Consider the following 23,828-nt stretch of genomic DNA (forward strand, 5'->3'; position numbering starts at 1 on the left):
GCTAAAAGCCACTCCCCACCCTATGTAGGAGCTACTGAAGCCAGGACTCAACTGAGTTCAGGAGACAAAAAAGGCAAATAACCAGGAACAGATGTGAGGGTAAAAGGGTCAAAACTTAGAGAACCAATAGGGCAGTGTTTCTTAAACTTTTTGAGACCACGGAACACCAAACAATAATATTTTTTTATGTGCAACACCTATAAAAAATTTCTTTAAAAAAAAATTGTCATCAGACCAAAAAAAAAGACAAAAACAAAGAAGTGACAAAAACAAAGAAGAGGTTGTGGCACACCTGGGAGTTGTTCACGGAAACAACTGTTTAAGAAACACTGCAATGGGGTATGCAGGAGTGTTGGAAGGCAGAGGTGTACGCTCTAGAACAGTGATGGGCCACCTCGGCTAGTCAGTGAGCCACATGAGTGATCCTCCTTCATCTCAGCATGTCGCAAGATGGTCATAACCAAGAAAATCTTCTGGGGTAGAGTAATTTTGCTAACTGCACTTATGTAGCTGGAATTTGCACGATGTGTAGGGCTGAATGTCGCTATAAGTAATAACCAAATAGAAATAATACAAACATTCACATTGCTCTTCGTTATCGCGTTTTTAAAAGTGCTGCTGTATTTAGCATATAATTGTTTTCTTAAGAAATAATTTATTCAAAAGACATTCTCTACTTAAGTGTCCATAAATTGAGAAACTAGAAGGATGTATGAGAAACTAGGAGGAAACTGTAAAATAATTACAATGATTTCTATAAAGATTAATGAAACATCAACGTTCTTGATGTTTTTAATTAGCATTTGTTTCAGAAAGCTGTAGAACAAAGGGAAAAAATTGTATATACATCCTTTTTCACTTTTAGAAACAAATTAATTCAGATTTTTCCTTTTGCTAATAATCTATTTGCAAATGCATGGATTTTTGTGTGTATATTTTAACAGCCCAAAGGAAATTGTTAAAATTAATTTTATTTTTGTGAATCAAAATTTTCCTTGAAGACACTATTCTGACATTTCACCTAATTTAACTTACTTTAGGTCTCACATTACAAGATTTAAGTGTAATCATATATAATCATATTATTATTATTATTATTTATTATTTTATTTTCGAATACACTGAGAGGTATTTCAGCTAGTTATCCGTTTGATACCAGTTTTCACATTCAACAACCATAGATTTAACAAGTTTTTATTTTAACACCTTGTTGTTTTTTGACTTTATACTAAAATGTTATTTATTCTCTGTCATAACCTTAAATACTACAGTGCCAATGCTATCAATTTTAAATCAGTGATTCAGGTAATGTATATAAAATAGGATACATTCATGAGTTATTCTCTGGAACTAGATAATTTCTTTAGATATGATTTGCCCCATCACAGTAACTAGCAGTTTTATGGGCCCGATTCTGCAAATACGACTGCACAGTAATGGATTTACTTGTGATAGTTAGCTTTACCCTCATTATTGAGTATTCACAAGATCGAGCCCTTATTTAAATGTTGTGACATGGTTGATCTACTTTGTGGGTCAGTAATTTTTGTTTTAAATTTAGTAATGTTCATGAGGGAGTAAGAAGAAAGCCAATACTAGCACCAGACGATTTCTCTCTTATGCTGATACTTTAAAATATCCTCCATATTTTAGCACAATTTCATTTGACCTTTAAAGAGCACCTCTCCTGGGTGACTGAACTTTGCTGATCTGTGAGGTAGCTGCTGAATACAAGATTTATATATAGTATAACCAAGTAAAGTAGAGTTAAATTATAGTTCCAGGTTATATTAAGAAATTTTATGTAATTTATTGTGCAAAAATCATTTAAAAAATTCAAGTTTTAATACAAATTTAGGCCATCTACAAACATTTGGATATTGCATGTAATTTGAAAGAAAGAACAGAACCTCAAAATATTCCAAAAAAAATTTATCCATGCTTTCCCCATTTTGTATTGCCGTGATGGATATGGCAGATGGTTTTGATTAGTGGCCTGAATATTAATAGGCAGAAAAGATGTCAGATTTCTTTTGAAAGATGTAAATCCAGAGGAACAATCTGAAATAGGATTTCTTTTCACCATGTGCTGTAGTTAACAGAAGTGACTTACTATGGCCAAAGGATGCATCATAATTGTAGAAACATTGTCATATTTGACAGACATTTAAGTTAACTTGGACCCCAGGATATCTGGTATCTTCAATATTCTTAAATATTCCTGATTTTGTGAGCATATGTTTTAGGAATTATAATAAGTATGTTCATCTAACTTCTTGAGTGAACAATCAAAATTTAGATGTTGGATGTTAAACCACAGTATAAGTGCAAAATTTGGTTCTAATTACTATTAAAAAAACCTGATGATTTTCATATTCTCTTTGTTGTAGTGAGAAATTGGGGCTACTGTAAGTGAAAAGTATCTTCAGAGGAGGTTGGGGGATAGCTTCAGCTTCTGATAATTTGAACCATGATTATGAAGTAATGCTGTAAAAAAAAAATTAGAAAAAGTTATTGTAGATACACAATAGTTCTTTTTCAAAGTAAAATAGTCTGTAGTTTCATTTTTTTCCTCTTATTGAAATTGATATTATAGTATTATGGTGGTAAGAATGTTTAGAATTTAAGTTGTGTAAATTGAAGGAATTTTTCAAATACCTGTATTAAAATTCAAGAATATCAAGAATGTCTAATCTGTTAGTTCAGTTTGGATGGGATAAAGTTGCATAATTCAAATAAAAACAAATGGTAGGTTTGGGTGATTTTTTTTTTAAGGGAGTGGCATTCGAATAAAATTTCTAAAACATGTGCAAGTTCTGTGAACTATAGAAAAAGTAGAGCTTTAACCTAGAGTAAATTTTTAGAAGCAGTGAAACTTAAAAATATAAGAAAGATAAAGGGTATATGTTTGTGAAGCCCTGATCTTGAGTGTCAGTTGCTTTCCTTATTTAATATGGGGTTGAAATCTGAGAAGCATTCTCTTGTGCATCCTAGCATTTTGGATCTCTTATAAATATGGTGGAGTAGTATATGCTGCCCTAATCAAAGCTGAGAATTTACAGTAGTCCTTTTTGTTATCTCTCTTATCAAATAACAAAGATGGCAACTTGTTACCACTGCCACTTTTAATTTGCTGTACTGAAATGGAAATATTTTTGTAACATTCATTTATTATTTGATTTATTTATGGTTTCTGATATACAAATACTTCTTAATTTGTTATATAAAAAGTTTCACACTTAGCAAAATTCTCTTGCTACTGTACATTAGAAATGAAAATCAGTAATACAAATTGCTTTATTTCATAATACAGTATTATCCATAAAACAGAATGAAGCTACATCTATCAGATTTGTGAAATATACTAGTCTGTGTGATGGTAAAATTCACAAGAAAAAAATATAATTAGATTTTATCCCAATTATAAATTAAGACTAACTACATCTTAAGTGTAAAAATGAGCGGGGAAAAAAACTTTCTGCATCCAAAGCTCTGTTGTATTTTCAAACAAACAAACAAACAAAGGACATTCAAATAAGTAAGTGTACAGCTTTTCTGCATAAGAACAGCCATACTGGGCCAGACCAAAAGTATCCTGTCTTCCAGCAGCAGCCAATGCCAGATGTGCCAGCGGGAGTGAACAGAACAGGTAATGATCAAGTGATCCCTTCTCCTGTCACCCATTTCCAGCCTATTACAAACAGGTTGGGGACAGCATTGCTGCCCATCCTGGCCAATAGCCATTAATGGACCTATCCTCCATGAATTTATCTAGCTTTTTTTTAACCCTGTTAAAGCCCTGGTCTTCACTACATCCTCTGGCAAGAAATTCTACAAGTTGACTGTGCACTGAATGAAGAAATACTTCCTTTTTTTGGTTTTTAACCTGCTACCTTTTAATTTCATTTGCTGACTTCCTCGTTTTTGTATTATGGGAACAAGTAAACAACTTTTCCTTAATCACTCTCTCGATAGCAGTCATGATTTTATAGCCCTCTATCATATCCTCCCTTGGGTTCCTCTTTTCTAATCTGAAAAGTCCCAGTATTTTAATCTCTCTTCATATGGCACCCATTCCAGACTTCCAGTCATTTGTTGCCCTTTTCTGAACCTTTTTCAAAACCATATCTTTTTTGAGATGAGGCAACCACATCTGTACATAGTATTCAAGATGTGAGCATAACATGAGTTATACAAAGGCAATAAAATATTCTGTGTTGTACTCGTTATCTCTTTTTTAATGATTCCTAGCATTGTTTGCTTTTTTGACTGCTGCTGCTGCTGCACATTAAATGGTAATAGCTAAATTAGTCCCCATCATATTGTATGAATAGTTGGGATTATTTTGCATTTATCAACATTAATATCTGTTTGCCATTTTGTTGCCCAGTCACCTAGTTTTATTAGATCCTTTTGAAGTTCTTCACAGTCTGCTTTGGTCTTAACTCTCTTGAGCAGTTTAGTATCACCTGAAATTTTTCCACCTCACTGTTTTCCCCTTTCTCCAAATCATTTATAAATGCATGGACCTCATTGGGAGAAAAATGTTAGTCTTCCATGCTCTAATTATGCAGAGCTAATTATTCTGCCCTCCTTGCCAGTCATGACTTCGATAATTACTCCAGGCTAATGGTATTGATGGAGCATTTACTGGACAATAAGAGATCAGTGTTGAAATCAATAGTGCAAGGTGTCATAATTTTCCCTTATCTTGATGACTGCCTCATAAAATGTGCGTCTCGGGAGGAGACTCTCCATACATCATCTACTGCAAGAGGCCTATTCTGATCCCTAAGTCTCATTATCAATGACCAAAAGTCTACTTTTCAGACGACACAGTCTCTAGAGCTCATCGGTACTCGCCTCAGTTCTCTCATGGCTTGTGCCTGTCTACCAACCCAGGCAATACAAGATCTCATCAGTATAATTACCACAAGTCCTTCAGTATCAGTTCTTACATGCTTACAGCTGATGACTCATTTACACTTTTGCTGCCTCCAGCATCTCATAGACTCATAGACTTTAAGGTCAGAAGGGACCATTATGATCATCTAGTCTGACCCCCTGCACAGTGCAGGCCACAGAATCTCACCCACCCCTCTTAGAATAATCCTCTCACCTATATCTCAGATATTGAAGCCTTCAAATACTTTGAAGGCCCCCACATGCAGAGTCTCCTCCAGCTGTGATCTGTGCCCAATGCTACAGAGGAAGGCGAAAAACCTCCAGGGCCTCTGCCAATCTACCCTGGAGGAAAATTCCTTCCTGACCCCAAATATGGCAGTCAGCTAAACCCTGAGCATGTGGGCAAGACTCACCAGCCAGACATCCAGAAAGTTCCCTATAGCAACTCCTCTCATCCCTCCATTGACCTATTTCCAACTGATAATGAATGGTCAATTAGTTACCAAGATCATGTTATCTCATCAAACCATCCCCTTATCATAGAACTGGAAGAGACCCCAGAAGGTCATCAAGTCCGGCCCCCTGCTCTAGGCAGGACCAATCCCAGCTGCTCCCCCTGCTGGTCTGTCAGTGCCACCCCTGCTGAGGCGGGCTCTTGGCCCCCTCCGCCCGGCTCCCAGCCATCACTGGCGCTGGCTGGTTACACGTCACCTCCGCTGCCTCTGTTTACATTCCCTCAAAACATTGAGTTCACAAGTACGTCTCCCATACCTGGATGTCATATCCTCTCTCAAGGGGTGACTACCCCAGTCTGTCTGTTAGCAGGGGTACCTTTCCAGCATGATCAGCCGTTGGCACAGATCCCAACTGACGAGTCCATGATAGGTTGGGGAGCACATTTAGAAGGCTTTTTTATTCAGTGTCGGTGGTCTGATCATGAAACAACTTTATACATAAACCTCATGGAGCTTGGGGCAGTTTCCAAGGCTTGCAAGCACTTTGGAGTGCATATCGCCAATCGCCCAGTCAGAATACTGACAGAAAATATAATGACCATGTATTCTATCAATCATCAAGGCGGTGCCTGATGCTGTTCATTGTGCATGAAAGCTGTCTGTCTTTAGTTTTGGTGTATTGCCAACAACAGTGCTTCTTACCTGCAAAGAATCAACAACACGGTGGCACACATTTCGCCATAGACCATGCGTGGGATCACCAAGTTCTCAGACCCATATTTTGAAAATGGGAATTTCCTCAAAGTGACCTCTTTGCCTCTTGTAACAGTGCCATATGTCCAGATTATTGTTCCAGAGTGGGTTTGGGATGCAGTTCCCTAGGTAATGCTTTCCTGATTCCTTGGAAAGGTCACCTCTACTACGCCTTCCCTCTGATCCCACTCATTCCCAGAGTCCGTGAGAAGATCAGGAGGGACTGCACTCAAATAATTCTGATAGCCCCCATCTGGCCTGGGCAGACATGGTTTCCCAGTCTCTTTGAATGTCTCTTTGACCCCCTTCCCCTTTGGCACCTCCAATGCCATCCACATCTACTGTTGCAGGACAGGCAGACCCTCCTGCATCCTCATCCTCCTACATTTAACAGCTTAGCTCCTCACTAGTTTCAGGAGACTGAAACACTCTGCTCTGACAGAGTGAAATGAGTCTTCTTGCATAGTAGGCACCACTACCATGTCCCAACTGGCTACTGCTATGGAAAACTGATTTGCAGCACCAGGAAGACCTGACACCTACAGTGGAGCACCCATAGGGACGCACATCTCAAAGAACTTTCACCCATCTTATTATTTAGACTTCTACTGTTTGTGTATAAGCACTTAAAATTTGTCACTATTTAGCAATCTGCCATTTCCTGATGTAATTGAATGACACTCTTTTTCATTTGACTGTTTCTCATCTGATCTTACCCATATTTTATCATCTTTCATCCTCTCCTCCTTCCTAGAACATAGAGAATCTCTAACAATAGATGCTTCTCTAAGATATGTCTCAGTCTGATCCATGTGCTCTTCCATATCTGTCAGCTTTTCCCCATCCCTTGGTTTAAAACTGCTCCACGCCCTTTTTAATTTAAAGTGCCAGCCATCTGGTTCCATTTTGGTTTAGATAGAGCTCATCCTACCTGTATAGGCTCCACCTTTTCCAAAAATTTCCCCAGTTCCTAATAAATCTAAACCCCTCCTCCCTACACCATTGTCTTATCTTTGCATTGAGACTTTGCAGTTCTGCCTATCTACCTAGCCTTGCGCGTGTAACTGGAGGCATTTCAGATAATGCTACCATTGAGATCCTGAATTTGAATCTCTTTCCTAGAAGCCTAAATTTGGCCTCCAAGACCTCTCTCCTACGCTTCCATATATTATTGGTACCTACATGTACAGCTACCAGCTCCTCCCCAACCCTACACATAACTCCATCTAGATTTCTTGAGAGATCCACAACCTTGCACTAAACAGGCAAGTCACCATAAGTTCTCCCAGTGATTGCAAACCAAGTTCTGTTTGTTTCTAATGATTGAATTCCCCATTAGTAAACCTACCTTTTCCTAATAACTGCAGTTCCCTTCCTCAGAGAGGTATCCTCAGTGCAAGAGGCTACCACAACGTCATCTGGAAGGAGGATAACAACTGTGTGATCATTTTCCTCTTCTCCAGTTGAATATTCTCCTTCCCTGACCCTTTCACTGCCCTAAATAGCACCGGGGCTGGACGATTCATGGCTAAAGCCCAGAGAGCAGGCTATCCCAGAACAAGTTCATCAGATTTTCTTAGATACCCTTGATGGAGTGCTTTCTACTATCTCTTGAAGTAGAAGTGGTTCTCTGATTGGAAATCTCATCATGGAGTTTTGCCCATGCTTGAACATTTATTGCACCTAAAACAGCAGAGGTAGCAGTCTTCTCTAGCAAGATGAAAAGTAACAGAGAAGAAGCTGTGTTAGTCTGATCTTGGTAAAACAAAAAACCAGTCATGTAGCACTTCAAAGACTAACAAGATGGTTTATTAGGTGATGAGCTTTCGTGGGCCAGACCCATTTCTTCAGATAATATGATTTGAAGAAGTGGGTCTGCCCCATGAAAGCTCATCACCTAATAAACCATCTTGTTAGTCTTTGAAGTGCTACATGACTGTTTTTTTGTTCTCTAGCAAGGTTCATCTTGCAACAGTATCAGCTTTCCACCCTCAGTTGGATAACCAGTCCATTTTTTTTCAATAATTTGATTCCTCAAAGGTCTAGCAAGGTTATACTCAAGTGAGAGAGCTTCTGTATGACCGGGACCTAACCTTAGTCTTATCAAAGCTGTGTGACCAACATTTGAACTTTTCATGATGTGCTTATTATGGGTCTCCTTCTCTTACTTGTCGTCATTTTAGCCGAAAGATGTCTTGAAACTTTGTGCTGTTACATAAGAGTATCCATACATAGTCTTGTTTAAGATGTATTTGCATCCTCACCCCAAATTTCTCCAGAAAGATGTTTGAGCTTTTCTGCCAGTCAGGCAATCTATCTACCTGTCTTCTACCAAAAGTCTCATTCAGATTGGAATGAGCAACGTCTTCACATATTAGACATTAATCTTAGGTTTCTGCACAGAACAAACAATTGCAAAGGTCTACTCACGTGTTCATAGCTGTAACTGACAGGATGAAGGGTCTACCAGTCTCTTCTCAGACAATTATATCCTCAATTATTTCATGTGTTCACACTTGTTAGGTTCAGGCAGGTATTTTGCTCCATCTGACTTGACTGCTAGAGATGTCAACATGTAGTTGACTCTATGATTAACCGATAAGCCTGGACATACCCTGTATCAGAAGCAACAAGGGGGGAAGCAGGAGTCCATTCTGGAGGGAGCCAGCTTAAAAGCTGGTTCCACCAGCACCGGCTCCACGGTGCTGCCTCTACTCCCCATCCTCTATGCTGCTGCCCGAGCTCCCTGCAGCCAGAGGCTACTCAGCCTCCCACAGAGCGGCCTCTGTCTACAGCAAGCATGGGCCCATCACGGACAGAGGCTGGTCCCTGGCATTAGCCATTGTCTGTGGGGGGGTCCAAACTCCCCGCAAACCAAGACTAGCCTCTGTCCATAGGGAGTTTAGACCTCCCATGGACAGGGACTACTGCCACAACAGCCTCTGTCCGCAGCCACCAGGGCCACCACAGACAGAGGCTGCTTCATAAGAACGGCCGTACTGGGTCAGACCAAAGGTCTTTCTAGCCCAGTATCCTGTCTACCGACAGTGGCCAGCACCAGGTGCCCCAGAAAGGGTGGACCAAAGACAATGATCAAGCAATTTGTCTCCTGCCATCTCTCTCCAGCCTCTGACAAACAGAGGCCAAGGACACCATTTTATCCCCTGGCTAATAGCCTTTTATGGACCTAACCTCCATGAAATTATCTAGCTTCTCTTTAAACTCTATTATAGTCAACTCTTCAAGGCAGCCTCCCCTCTCTCCTACCCCACCACCTCCCGCAGCAGTTTTAACCCCCTGTAGACAGGAACTGCTGTTTCAGAGGCAGCAGTGCAGGGGTGGCAGGCAGCCAATCTGTGTGGGGAGCTGTTCTTTGAACAGCCTGATACAGAGGGATGGTGGGGGCTCCTCAGGAGTGGGACCAGAGCATACTGGCTGCTGGCCCTGCCCCTGGGGACTATAGAATAGTCAAGAAACCAATAAGAATTCATGTGGTCACTCGACTGTTCAGTTACCTGGTATCTAACATCTCTACTGACTGCTCATTCCACAAGGTTGCATTCATCCTCCTTGGCATTCTTAGCACAGATCCCTATTCAGGACACTTGTAAAACAGCAACTTGGTCATTTTTGCACATGTTCTCCTTCTACTATAACATTACTTGGTATTCTATATATATATATATATAAAATAAACATTTCCTGTTGGATGACAGTGTGTCACTCTGTGTCCCACCTGCCTCCTCCCTCCCTTCCCTTTCTCCCAGCACCCTGCCTGGTGAGGCCTCGGAGCATCCCTGCCACCCCCCTGGCAGCCGAGGGGAGAGGGTGGAGCCCAGCGAGGCCTCTGAACATTCCCCCCCTCCCCCAGCAGCTAGAGAGAGAGCACAGGGCCTGGTGAAGCCTCAGAGCAGACCTCCTTCCCCTGGTTTCCAGGGAGAGAGCCAGGCACAACCTCGCCCTTGTTGGCAGCTTCGGAGAAGGGGAACTTTGGGGCCTGGGTGGCCTTAGGGTCAGATCCTGGGGGAGGGAAGAGCCAGGGCTGGGACTGCTTTGGACACCCCCCCCCCCCGTGCTGGCAGGGAGTGGGAGGAAGAGCCTTGACCCAGCCCCTCCCGGCAGCCAGGAGAGAGCCAGCCCTGTCTTGGCTCAGCCCAGCTCCACAGCGACCCTAGGAAGAAAGCCGAGCCACCCACAGCCTCAGCCTGTCCCAGCCCCCTAGTGGCCAGAGAAAGAGAGCTGAGCCAGCCTCAGCCTGACCTAACTCCCCAGTGCCAGAAGAAGGGAACTGGGCCAACCCTAGCCCCAACCTTTCTCCTGGTGGCTGGGGGTGGGGTCAGTGGCTGGGGCGTGAGAGCTGGGGCAGGCCAGAGCTGTTACGCCTCAGCATGGCCCTTCTGGCAGCCAGGGGAGAAAGCCGGGGCTGCATGCCCCTCAGAGAAAGGGGTTGGCGAGTGTAGTGAGCAGGAGGTGTTGCTCTCTAGTAGAATAAATTCCAATTCGTCCATCTATTCAGTTACTTGGCAGTCACCTAGAATGAATAAAATTGTGTAATCACTATCAGAAGAAAAAAAGTTACTAACCTTCCAACTGTTGTTTTTTGAGACGTTGCACATGTGCACTCAATGTCCTGTGCTCCTTCCCCTCTACATCAGAGTTTTCCAGAAAGATGGAACTGAGGGGAGAGTGGGGTCAGCTCAATTCGTTTGCTATAGGTGTGGGTTATCCGAGGGTGCTAGAGCTGCCCCAATGAGTACCATTGAGGGAAAACTTTCTGGCGACTGTGGTTGGGGTGCACACATACCTAGACTGGAATTAACATGTGCAATTCATCTCAAAGAACAACAGATACAGAAGGTTAATAAGTTTTTTTGATTTCCTGTCTCCAAATATGTATGGACATAGACATAATTTCTGTACATTACCCCTTCCATGTGCATGAATTCTAAATGCATATATGTAGATATCCTTAACTATTACAAAAGAGAAACATCTTTAAAGGGACTTTTGTTGAGTTATTACACAGGCAGTTCTAGAATAAGTTCCCCATGCTTAAATTGAGCTATTGATGCAAAGGATAAGTAAAAACTATAGAAGTGGCTGTTAAGGATGTTAAAATGTGGTTAATTAACTAGTCAATAGAATTTCAATAGGCACTTCCACATTCCTCCTTCCACATACTCCTCCATTTCAAAGGAGAAATGCAGAACTCTGCAGTGAGTTCCGCTGGCTCTGGGCTGCACAAGGGTGCCTGCTTTGAAATGCACAAGAGTCCCCAGTGCCCTACACTGCATGCCGCTAGGAGCCCAGGGTCAGTTGTGGACTCCCCAGCTGGGGAGCCCAGGGTCAGTTGTGGACTCCCCAGCTAGGGAGCCCAGGGTCAGTTGTGGACTCCCCGGATCATCTGAGGAGTCCCAGGTTCTGGGGAAATGCCACGGGGAGCCCGGGATCAGTTGTGGACTCTCCAGCCGATCCCAGGCTCCATGGCTGCCCCTTTGAAAGGCACACAGGTGGCATTTTAAAGGGGAGGCCTGCACAGCTGATCTGTAGATCAGCTGTGCAGCGACTGCCCCTTTGAAAAGCCGCCTGGGGGTTTCAAAGTGGCAGCACCACTGTGCAACGCTGCCACTTTGAAGTATCCCTCCCGCCCCTTTGCTTCCTCGGCAGCAAAGGGGGAGGATATGGACTAGTCAACTAGTCAAAATACTATTCAATAAGCAAATGCATTTGCTTATCAGATAGTCGACTACATCCTTAGTGGCTATTGAGAGCAGAGACCATTCTGTTTAATGCAAAATTTGTACCATGCATCATTAATATAACTAACCATCATAGATATTCACATTTAGCCTTAATAGCAACTATGCCCATATACTGTTCTAGCAATATTTCTGAGGTCAAATTCCTCCGATAATAAGGGTTATCAATGTTGTGCATGCAAAAGAGGCATGCAAATGCATAATCAGAAATATACTAGACCTCAGGAAAAATAAAGAAAAATAAAAATCCAAAATACTTTGGCACATAAAGTTTCTATAAATGGCATCTGTAGTGATTAAGCTCAGAAGAGCTGTGCACTAGAGAATGCTACTCTTCTTTGGAGCACTTTGTCAGCCAAATAAGAAAGAGCTCTTCATTATTTTTTTTCTTCTCTCCCCTTGTCACTATGGTAATTACAATTCAGTGGTTGCTATAGCAAAAATGATTAATCCTTCAGTTGTTACTCTCATGTTATCAGAGGCTTTCATGAGATATCTATGATTCATTCTAAAGGAAGTAAGGGTATTAGATATTCTTTTATATTTGATTGTTAAAAATGGTTTTGGGATTACAGTTACTTGTAGGAAAAAACATCGAAGAATGATTTTGGAGAAAATAAAAAAATTGGCATGGATATTCAAAGTTAATTATACTTAAATGTAAACAAATCATAAAGTATGGAAATGCATGTTTGAGATTCTCTAAATAAATTTAACTCTGTCCTTAACCCAACATGTCTGTTACATTTTGCATGAGAGGTAAATGATAAGCCTATACAGTAAAAAAATCTAAATTTTATTATCCTTGTTTTGTATGCCTAAGGTAGGGTTTCCAAACTTTATCTTGTGCCTCCCCTTATTTTTGCACGTGGTCCCCCCATGAAGTCCAGAGTGGGGCTTCAGCTTCAGGAACAGGGTATGTAGATATTGATAAGGAGATTGAGGACAGGGCCTCACCTGAGGCCTGGGGCTGTGGCCTGCAGCTCAGCGTGGCCCATGTGCAGCGCAGGGCAAGCTGCCAGGATTCCCCCTGGCACTGGGCCAATAATCAGGATCAAAGCTGGGTGACATTTCCTCCCTGCCCTCTGTGGAGGTTGATCCAGGCCCCACCTCATGTTGTTCTTTGCCCCTAAAAAGAGGCACACCACATGGATTGAGGACTGCTGGCCCAAAGAATCGTATTATGGAGTTGTGGCTTCAGTTTTGTATTTACATCTCTATATAGTAGGTTTTAAAAGGTTTCTAATCACACACATGGTATTGATATGTGTAAGATACATTTTTATTACAACTGTGCTCTTGTGACCTTTTACCACATATATGTCCCTTTATACAATTGCACCAAGTAAAATACTGTGACTAGGAGGTATTCTGTGACTAGGAGGTATCTGTTTCCCTGTTGCCAGCTGAAACACTTTTATGTTTGAAACCTTGTACATCTTGGAGGAATTGTCCTGAATTAAAAGATGTAAAAGGCTTTATCCTGCAATTCTGTGTGGTATTAAGGAAGAAATGATAAGTAGTTTTAGGGACATGAAGACAGGTGCACTTCAAATGTCATGGCATTGTGCAGAGACCTTTCAAGCTGGTAACTACTCAGGTTTCAGAATCACTGATTCAACGTGGAAGTGTGTGTTTTGAAAATACATTTAATCTTTGCTTTTTCTGTAGGCCACAACACAGTGTTAAGCTTTTAAACTTACTTTACTTGACACTTTCTTATTTCTGTATAACCTTACCTTTGTGAATGTCTACCATTTCTTTGACAAAATATTCTCATAAAGAGTTTTCCCTTAAAATAATTGACACTTGCAGTCACAGCAATAATTGTACTAGTAGGTTGAAGGGGTTTGCTTTCAGTATTCTAAAATGCTTATGGAAATAATTCATGCTCTCCCACACACTGTACTACATTCCACCTCCCCATCCGGTTTCTTTGTCCACCTTCAGAAGGTGGGGGGAATTATGAGAGCAGCATGGAGGTGGGGGTGAGAGACTCCTATAAAGTGGATTGGGTGAACTTCGGGGAGAAATGGACTCTAAATTCCTACCCAAAATTCCCCATTCCTTCCTTCCTGGATGTCTCACTTTCTTCCAGAGTACCCACCTCCTAATCTTATGTTGCTCTTTCTCTTCTGCATGCCTTAAATTCCATTAAAACCTTCATTCCCTTAAAACCATCTTTCCTCCTGCAAGATCCACAAAAACTTCTTTCCTTTGAAATGGCAGCCAGTTTTTTCCAGTCCTAAAGCACTGGCATGAGATATATTTCTATAAATTAACTCTCTAGCCACTTTATCTAGAAGCCATCAGGTTCTCCTCTAGAGTAGCTCAGCACAAGGCAAGAATAAAAGCAAAATAATGCTGCCCAGATCAGAATTAACTTCTTGGTTCATCTTCTGGAAAGGAAAAAGGCCACATAAAGCAGCTTTCTGCTACCCACCTATACACGTCCTGATCTCTGTGGAGGTGTTACTTTGATGGAAAGGGAAGAGCTGCAGCTTATGTCATGGATACTGCATTTCCCTCCATCCTCTCTTTTACATTTCTCAGTAGGGATCCCTTATGTCCTTGCATGCTCCACCAGCATAGGCAGAGAAGAAAATAGGGACCCTAACTTTTTTTTCTCCGTACTCTTTTGAAATAACTTTTTACTTGTCTACATAAAGAATATGATTTTTGCCCATGAGTTGTGATTTTTTTGTTCCAGATCAGTGGCTGCTCCTGGAAGATGTTCTCTGTTTTCTCCTCATTTGCCACTTTGGTGTAAGTTGCTGGAACAACGAAAAATATCATCTTTAAAAATTTGACATGACTTATTTTTTCCATAGTGCTAGGTGGATTGGCACAATTGTGAATTTTTTTGCTTTCTTGCAAGCAGTAAGCTCATAGTGATACAGTATATGGCGCTTGTCTGTTTTTTCTTGTTCAACAGTCTGATCTCACCAACATTGATAACAAAACATCCCTTAACCAAAATTCAGAAGCACAGTACTCAGCATTTTGCTTTTCCTTGTGTTTTTATTACTAGCAAAGATAGTAGTGGTACAGTTTATCACAACCATCAGCTTAAGGTTGCCAACTTTATAAATGTAGAAAACCAAATACTCATGTCCCACCCATTTCTGAGGCCCTAGACCCGTGGTCCCCAACCCGGTGCCTGCGGGCACCATGGCGCCCGCCGGGCTCTTCACATGCGCCCGCGGAGCAATCTGGGCTGGCCCTGCCCCTGGGCGTGCGGCAGGTGCCAGCCCTGGGCGCATGGCCGGTCCTGCCCCCGGCCCCGGCCCTGGCCCTGCGGGCACCGCGCGTGCCCTTGCCTACGCCGGCCTTGGCCCCGCCCCTGGGGGCGCCGCACGTGCCCTGGCCCCGGCGCCGGCCCCGCCCCCGGGCACGCGGCGCTTACAGGGGGGGCGCCGGCCCCGGGCGCGTGGCTATGGGGGGGCCGCCCCCGGGCTGGCAAGTGTCCCCGCCCCCTGGTGCCCGGCGGGCGAACGGCCCCGCCCCCTGGCGCCCGACAACCTGAAAAGGTTGGGGACCACTGTCTAGACACTCACTCACTTACTCATCCAACCCTCCCTCCCTCTGTTGTTCACAGCTCCTGAAACCTCATTTGTTCATTTTCACTGCAAGGCACAAACAGGCATCAGGAGAAGGCCGGGAGCTGTAATAGTTTGAATGTGGGAAATGGATTTTGTGATTCAAGTTCCCTTCACCTTACCAGCGAAAAAGATTTTAAACAAAACTGTACAATTAAACAGACCCTGCACCTGGCACAGCACAAGCCAGCCACCCGCTGCCACCCAGCCCTCCGCCTCTTCCCGAGACCAGGCTGGCGGCTCCCAAGAGCCTGCCCGAGGCATGCAAGAGGCGGGCGCCCGCCTGGTCTACTGCGGACATCATGGACCTCATCTACGACCTCCGCACTAGGCACAGGATAGTGGCCGTCTAGGGCAGGATAGTTGCCAGCCTGGCCACCCAGGACCAGGTTTGAATGAAAATCAAGGTGGTCCAGTGAGACCACCGACCCTGAGCCCTGAGCTTAGAACATAAAAACATAAGAACGGCCGTACTGGGTCAGACCAAAGGTCCATCTAGCCCAGTAGCCTGTCTGCCGACAGTGGCCCACACTAGGTACCCTGGAGGGGATGGACTGAAGACAGTGACCAAGCCATTTGTCTCGTGCCATCCATCTCCAGCCTTCCACAAACAGAGGCCAGGGACACCATTTCTACCCCCTGGCTAATAGCACTCCATGGACCCAACCTCCATGACTTTATCTAACTTCTCTTTAAACTCTGTTATAGTTCTAGCCTTCACAGCCTCCTGCGGCAAGGAGTTCCACAGGTTGACTATTTGCTTTGTGAAGAAGAACTTTCTGTTATTAGTTTGAAGCCTGCTACCCATTCATTTCATTTGGTGTCTTCTAGTCCTTCTATTATGGGAACGAATGAAGAACTTTTCTTTATGCACCCTCTCCACACCACTCATGATTTTATAGACCTCTATCATATCCCCCCTCAGTCTCGTCTTTTCTAAGCTGAGAAGTCCCAGTCTCTTTAGCCTTTCTTCATATGGGACCTGTTCCAAACCCCTTATCATTTTAGTTGCCCTTTTCTGAACCTTTTCCAAGGCCAAAACATCTTTTTTCTGGGGTAAGGAGACCACATAAGTACACACTACTGAAGATATGGCATACCATAGTTTGATATTTCCCCTCCTCCTTCTTCCCCTGGCTTCCCCCTTCCAGCTACCTCCTCCCAGGTTTCCCCATCCCCTCCCCCACCCTCTCTCTTCCCCTTTCCAGCCTCCTTTTCCCAGTCTCCCCAGAGGTTAATCCCCCTCCCCGCCAGTTTTGTTAAATAAAGAGAGTTTCTATTTTTGAACACACGTGTCCTTTATTTTTTACATCAGGAAGGGGGGCTAGGGAGGGGTAAGTGGAAGGAGGTGAGGGAGGAATGGGGTACAAGCCCCCGATGGGGAGGACTGGGGTGGCTCTGCGGGCTCCTTGGGGTGGAAGCTGTCCTGGAGCCCCCCGATTGACCCTCCCCCCCCGGATGGCAGCCTGCAGCAAGTGCAGCCGGGCTGATGGCCGAGTGCTGTGATGTGCCGAGTGTGGGCATTCAGGGCACTCCAAGCCAGGACTGCTTTGCTATCCCTCATCGAGTTAGACAAGCGAGCGGGGAACCCCTGAGAACTGTCTGTGCGGGGTGGGGGTCAGTTCCCTGTAAGCACAGCCCTCGGCTAGCCTGAGACAGCAGCTCCACGCTCTAAGTCCTAATCTGATGCCCTGCCGGCACTGCTTCCGGCCAGCCTTAACCTCGGTTCAGGGTCCACTCAATGTGGACATGCTAGTTCGAATTAGCAAAATGCTAATTCGAACTAGTTTTTAGGTCTAGATGCACTAGTTCGAATTAGCTTAATTCGAATTAGTTAATTTGAACTAAGTTAGTTCGAATTAGTGCTGTAGTGTAGACATACCCAGAGTCTTTTAAGCCCCGCACGAGGAGGGAAAGGGTTTCCCGCCTAAAACTTCTCCTCATGGAGACAGCGCTACAACCGGTGCCGCCGGAACAGCCTACGGTGCACAGAACACCGGCGTCCATGCGTGAGGCCCCTCACCGGCACCGCGCGTCCGTGTCGAGATCCCAGCACCGGTCTCACTTTCCACCATCCAAGAGGGTGAAGAAGTCCTGCGGAAGGTCCCCTTCAAAGATGACTACCTCGGTCAGGTACTGCGGTGCCGGCTCACCGGTACACACATGGGCTGTGGTGCGCCACAGTCGGCAAGGAGGTCTTGATAGTCCGGGCGCCTGCCTTCTCACCGTCCATCCACGCCGAACACATTTGAAGTGGCGCAGGACCTTATTAGCCTCACTACCTCCCTCCCGTCGTCAGTTGAGACGGAAGGGTCGAGGTTGCCCTCGCCAGAGGCTGAGTTGGCTACGGCCTTGCCTCTGCATGGCCCGGGTTGGTATGCTAAGGCGACTTATGCGTCGGGACCATCCCATGTGGGGTCAGTACCGATCGCTACCACGACACGGCTTTCGACGCCAGGTCACCAGCCCCGTTCAGCTTCGGGCCACGCTCGACCCTCAGCGCAGCAGAGTTCCTTGCCAGCCCCTCGTTTGGCGGCTCTGGTGCTGTACTCTCACAGCCATGTGGTGTCCACTTTGGCACCGCTCTCTTCCACGGCACCTGGCCTCCTGGAATCGGCGTCCATCTCCGCGCCGACACAAACGCCGGCACCGACCCTGTGGTCTTCGCCAGCGCCCCAGCCATCAGCTGCTCCCACAGCGCCGTGTCCGGTACCCGGCCTGGGTTCCCCGGTACCGCGTACGCCAGCAATAACTCTCCCGGCACCGGGCTTGGGCACCCCAGTACCGCGGCTATCGACACCGTTCCTGCCGGCACCAGGCCTAAGCACCCCAGTGCCACAGTCAGCAACAACAGTTGCGGCACCGGACCTAAGCACCCCGGTGCCGCAACTGCTGGCGGCCACTCTCTCGGCACCGGGCCTCGGCACCCCGGTACCGCAACCAGCAGCGTCTACTCTTCCGACACCAGGCCTGGGCACCCAGGTGCCGCAACTGCTGGCGACTTCTCTCCCGGCACCGGGCATCAGCACCCCGGTTTCGCAACCAGCAGCGTCTACTCTTCCGGCACCGGGCCTGGGCACCCTGGTGTCGCAACTGCTGGCGATGTCTCTCCTGGCACCGGGCATCGGCATCCTGGTGCCGCATCCAGCGGCGTCAAGTCTCCCAGTACCGGGCATGGGTCCCCCGGTGCCGCAACTCGTCCGTCCCCGCCGTACTCATGCGGGCAAGCCAGAGTCCATGGCTAGGTTTGCCCCGCACTCTTCATCGGCTCCGCCCTGGCCGGAGTCCGATTACTCGTCAGACTCGGACGCAACTTCCATCCGTTCAGGGTCCTCGGGGGCGTCCTCGACTCACGGGTCCCATTCCCGACACCGCCGCGACCATCCACAGCAAACCTGGCCCCCACATCCGCAGTGGCCTTTTTGGACCCCTTGGGCCCTGGCACCTGCTCTGGGGCTGAAATGTTGATCCTCAGTGGCTCTTCCCACACTGAATTCCAACCCTAGATGAGATGAGAATAGATAAGAACCAAATTTTTGACAAACGGACAAATGCACAACTAATCCTATCCTGTCACATGTCTGACTGGAACACTCAGAAAACCCCCATTTCTGAAAGGCGGTGGAATGTTTTTCAAAAGAGGGACGATAAAACAATAGAATACTCAGATCCGGCAAAGGCCATTGAGTTCATTTTGTGTTTGCTGGGCACCACAGCCCCTTCAAACATGTTGTTTTGGTAATGAATACAGTTTGGTCACCTAACAAAAAATCACATCTCAACGGAAGGATATTCTGTTTCTGAGAGTGAATTTTGACCTAGACTGCTACATTTTATGGCAAATTGCTAAAAAACAAGTGGATCCTTTGAAAAATTGATTTGCGTGACAAATACAGTCCACAAGAAGCATTACACTGTGGAGGACAGCAAGCTGAGGACAAGGCAGGTGCTTTTAAACAGCAGTAACCACTTAATTGTAAATATATATTTTCAATTTTTTACCTATTAGTTAGAGGATTTACTCAGTGTTGCGTACATCCTTATGGGGATGGGGGCTCGGTGAATTTAATGCTATTTTGAATGTTTGTGCGGACTGATTGCTGTTGAACCCACTTAAATCAGAACAATTTTATCAGGTATCCCATACTTGGCATAGGGAAATATGGTCATCCTATCCTGAGAAGGGTAGTCCTGTTCATCTCCCTTCCACTCCAGCAACCCTATTCCCAACACTCCAAGATGGGAATCCCTGAATGACAGCAATGTTGGCGACAGGCCACAGAGGCACACAGCATGGTTCAAGCCTCGCTACAAAAGGCGCGCAATGGGAAGAGGTCCAGCAGCAGTGGGAAGATGTGTGCCATAACCCCTCAACAGCTACCTGCTGAAAGCTCATAATTCTTGCTAATTTGTTCACTGCCCTGCCCTGGCCAATGGGAGTTGTGCCTGCAAGTGGAGTTGGAGGGTGACAGCAATACGTGGAATCACTTAGCTAACCCTAAGCCTAGCCAAACATGCTGGCTGTTTCCTGGAAGCTGTGCAATGCAAAGACTAGAAGGGAGCTCTGATGTGCATTGCTTCTAGGATCCCTTCTTAATCAGGTTTTCCAGCCGAAAACTGGAGACCTGGCAACCCGAAGTGGTCAGCTACATGTAGAACATTGGATGTTTCATGTTATGCAGATAGGCTTGTGCCATCTGTTTCAGCAATGGTCAAACTAAATCTAGCCTGTTTAGCAGAAACTCGTGTCCTATATCTATCTTTTTATACGTGCATCCCTTCTTTTCTTCTTTTTTAAGTTACAGTTAATTTTCTGTTCCTTTAAAATCTCACCATTTCAGCTATGGCACAAGGTTAGTTGTTAGGCCTTGCCCTTGCTGCTCAGAGAACTCTTGTTTGCAGCTCTCAGTTGAGCAGTGGTTAAATGCTGTCCCTGCTATCAGGATGCTAGTACAGTTTCCTTGGAAAGATGTAGTCAGGGACTTTAGAGAAGCAGAAATGATTTTCTGCTAAAGACAAGAAAGCCATGGAGTTCTGTAATGCCTGGAGTTCCTTGAGACAGCCATAAAAGCTCTTTACATCTGCTTGAGATGTTGAAATTCACATCTCGTATACAGTTTTAGAAAAAAGATTTAAGATAATCAGCAACCACTAACGTGTATTTTGTCTGAATATAAAGCTCAGTACTGTGGGTGGTCCCTTTTTGATGCATTGTCACAAGATTTTTACCTCAATTTTTTTTTAAGGTTCTTAAAATTTTAGAAAGTGAAGGAGGATGAAGCTAGTGTACAAAGTGTCAGGGTTTAGAAAAATGAGACTAAACCATATACAGAGTACAATAAATCTGACCTAATATATATAAAACTGTATTAAAATAGCTGCAGTTAAATGGAAATAACACGTCCATATCTATGACTTTCAGAACCAAATGCATAGTCTTTCTTGCATACAGGAGAACAACCAGCTTTCGTTCTGGTACTTGGGGGAATTTTTCTTTCTTTCACATCTCTGTAAAGAACTTAGAGAAGGGTATATTTGTATTCTTTGCTATTTGTGAGATGTGAGCTAGGCAGCACAAAACAGGGTTTTTTTTAGAATCTATATCCATAAGGACAAAGAGAACAGAAGGTTCTCAGGGAAAGACTATTTTGCCGTATCTAAGATACCAGCTGCAATTACGTTGTAGTCCAATTCGACTTGTGTTTGTTTAGTGTGTCTATATACAAAAAAGTTTTTCCCGTGGATGACAATGGTGTCATGATGCCTCCTCCTTCTCTCCCTCTTCCCTCTCTCCCAGCTTGATCCTGACCTCACTGCTTCCCCTCACCACTTGGAATTGAGATTTTAAATCAAGTCCCTACTTCCCTTCCTCCACCCCCACCCCACAGGGCTTTCAGTGCCAAGAAACGTGGCACAGTAGCTGGCAGACCCCACATTGCAGCCATGATGGTCCAGGGCAGGGTGCAGGGAGGGTATGATGCTCAGGACAGCAGCCTGGGGACAGGCGCTAGGGGAGGAGCTCCCAGCCAGACTTATGTGCCAGCAATGGGCTCTTGGGGGCTCTCCCGCCACCAGGCTCTTGGGGAGTCGGAGAACAGTGCCCAACTCTCTGGAGTCCATCTGCCTCCACGGACACTTACCCCCTCACTAGAGGCTTCATTTACCGCAGCTGCCAGAGCACCCCGAGCCACCTGTGGGAGCTGCTTCACCAACCTGTCTGTTCCTTCCCTTCTCTCTCGGCAGGCAGACAGGTTGCTCTGGACTCTGTGGGCGATGCTGAAGCAGTGAGCAGTGTAAGTGGGACTGCCTGGGGGAGAGGTCAGGACAACAGTCCCGCCATGCTTCTGCTTTCCCCATATTAGCAGGCTGCAGAACACTGTGTGCACATGGCACTACCTGCGCCTCACATGGGGCGGACAAGTACCCCTGCGCCTCCCCAGCCGTTAGTTAGAGCTGGGTCTGGTGTGCACTGCATCCGGCAGGGTGTGTATTAGGATTGAGGGGGTGAAAAAGGGCTGGGGGGGGAGGGAGAAGGGGTCAGGGAGAAGGAAGGCCTGGGCTGGCTGGACCAGGGGGAGGAAGGAGAAGGGGGCCTAGGCTGGCACAGTACGGGAGAGAGAAGGAGCCTGGGCTGGTGTGGCAGGGGCTGGGAGGAGGAGGGAGAAGGGGCCTGGGCTGGTGGTGGTGGCAGTGGGAGGGGGAAGGGAGAAGGGGCCCAGGCTGACTGCAGGAGAGAAGGGGCCCAGGCTGACCACAGGGGGAGAGAGAAGCAGCGGCTCAGGCTGGCATGGCTGTAACCTGGCCCTCCCCAGTGACCCGGGGGAGAGATGGGGTTGCTTACTCCCCCTACCCCCTGACAAGAGTGGGGTTGGTGAGTGCAGTGAGCAGAGGGCACAGCCCCCTAGTTGTTGCGTGGTTTTTTGTTTTCTTTTGTTTTTTAAGCAGATGCCAAAAATTTTTGCTTTCAACTAACATATTTGGAATAGGTTGTGAATAGTAATCACTCAGGTATTTCAGAAAGGTGTGAACTTGAGAGGCAAAAGTAAGATTGAGGTGTAACTAGTCCAAGTACGTACTTAAAGTAAAAGAATTGTGATCATAGCTCCTAAAGTTCCCAAGGAAGACCTAACTTTGTTCCTCTTAACCTCATCTGTGGCCCACTGTGTGTGTGCTTTATGACCTAGACTTCAGTTATATGATCACATAGTGTGATTTCCAGAAGTGTCCAACTTTATTCTGGGTACAGATTGGAAAGCACTTAAGGCATCTTTACACTGAGGCAGGGTTTCTGTGGAACCACACATCATTTTGGACCAAATTTCTTTTCATTTACCCTTGTGTAAACCCATTGAAATTAAAGGATGTCACATGCCAATGTTAAGTTCAGGGGAATGGACAGGATTTCAGTTATATTACAAGAGTTTATGCCAATGCTGAATGACTATCTTTTGCTACAGCATCAAGGGGAAAAAATAAAATAGATGGTGCAGCAATTTCTTTGCTGTTACAGAGGAAATCACACAGATCCTTGTGTCACCATTATAATTTAGCTGACAGGACTATGCCTAAATTAAGATGTATAAGTTACTGGGATGCTAGACACCAGCAGAGCAGTGAATCTAATAAAAGTGACTAGGAAGTATTTTCTGGAAATTGTTTGGTTTTGGTTTAGAATATGGTATGTTTAGGCTACAGTAATATTGTGTTTTGTTTTTATAGTAGATTATAAACTTTATAACTTTCCTTTTCTAACTCTAACATCAGACATGGTTATTTTCCTCTCAAGTCTAACGTTAGGGTAAAATGAAAAGATTTGAGCCACTTCAGTGCAAGTGTGAACATTTGTCATGAACAATCAGATTTGTGTGACATTGCCTGGTAGTACCAAAACTGTAACTCCACACTTCTGTTTTATCTCTTTTTTTTTCTGTAAGGTTTATTGAGAAACAGTCTTATTCCAAGTTCATCCTATTTTTCTTGCTCATCTTGGTTCTGTCCCTTTCAACATTTGCTTAGTTTGCCTTGGGGTGAGGAGGGACTACTTGAGTTGAAAAGGCAGAGGCACAGTGGGGAAATTCCATGACTACTCAATTAGCTGATTAATCAAAGTTTAACATACTTATAATTTAGATAAGCATGCATTTGCAAATGATATGTATGTGTGGCCATTCTTTTATGTAAAATTGTACCTGTATCTCGACACTAAGGGTTAAAACTGTATTGTGAATTAGGGAACAGTATTGTGAAGGGCTAAGATTAGTCTTTCATATTCAAGTTAAAATAGTGGACAGAACATAGTGCATTTCAAATCAATAAAATGTTTAGGTTAAAATTGGGGCTCCAAAATGAATTAAAGC

General features: G+C 44.9%; 1 protein-coding gene across 2 annotated transcripts in view; it reads left to right on the top strand.

The window, feature by feature from the left end:
- The window catches only part of ITFG1 (integrin alpha FG-GAP repeat containing 1), a 214,019-nt gene that overhangs the window by 72,660 nt on the left and 117,531 nt on the right, over nt 1-23,828 (top strand). The window lies entirely within an intron of this gene.

The sequence above is a fragment of the Pelodiscus sinensis genome, chromosome 12 (genome assembly GCF_052426305.1).
Source record: "Pelodiscus sinensis isolate ZL-2025 chromosome 12, ASM5242630v1, whole genome shotgun sequence".
NCBI classification, from domain to species: Eukaryota; Metazoa; Chordata; order Testudines; family Trionychidae; genus Pelodiscus; species Pelodiscus sinensis.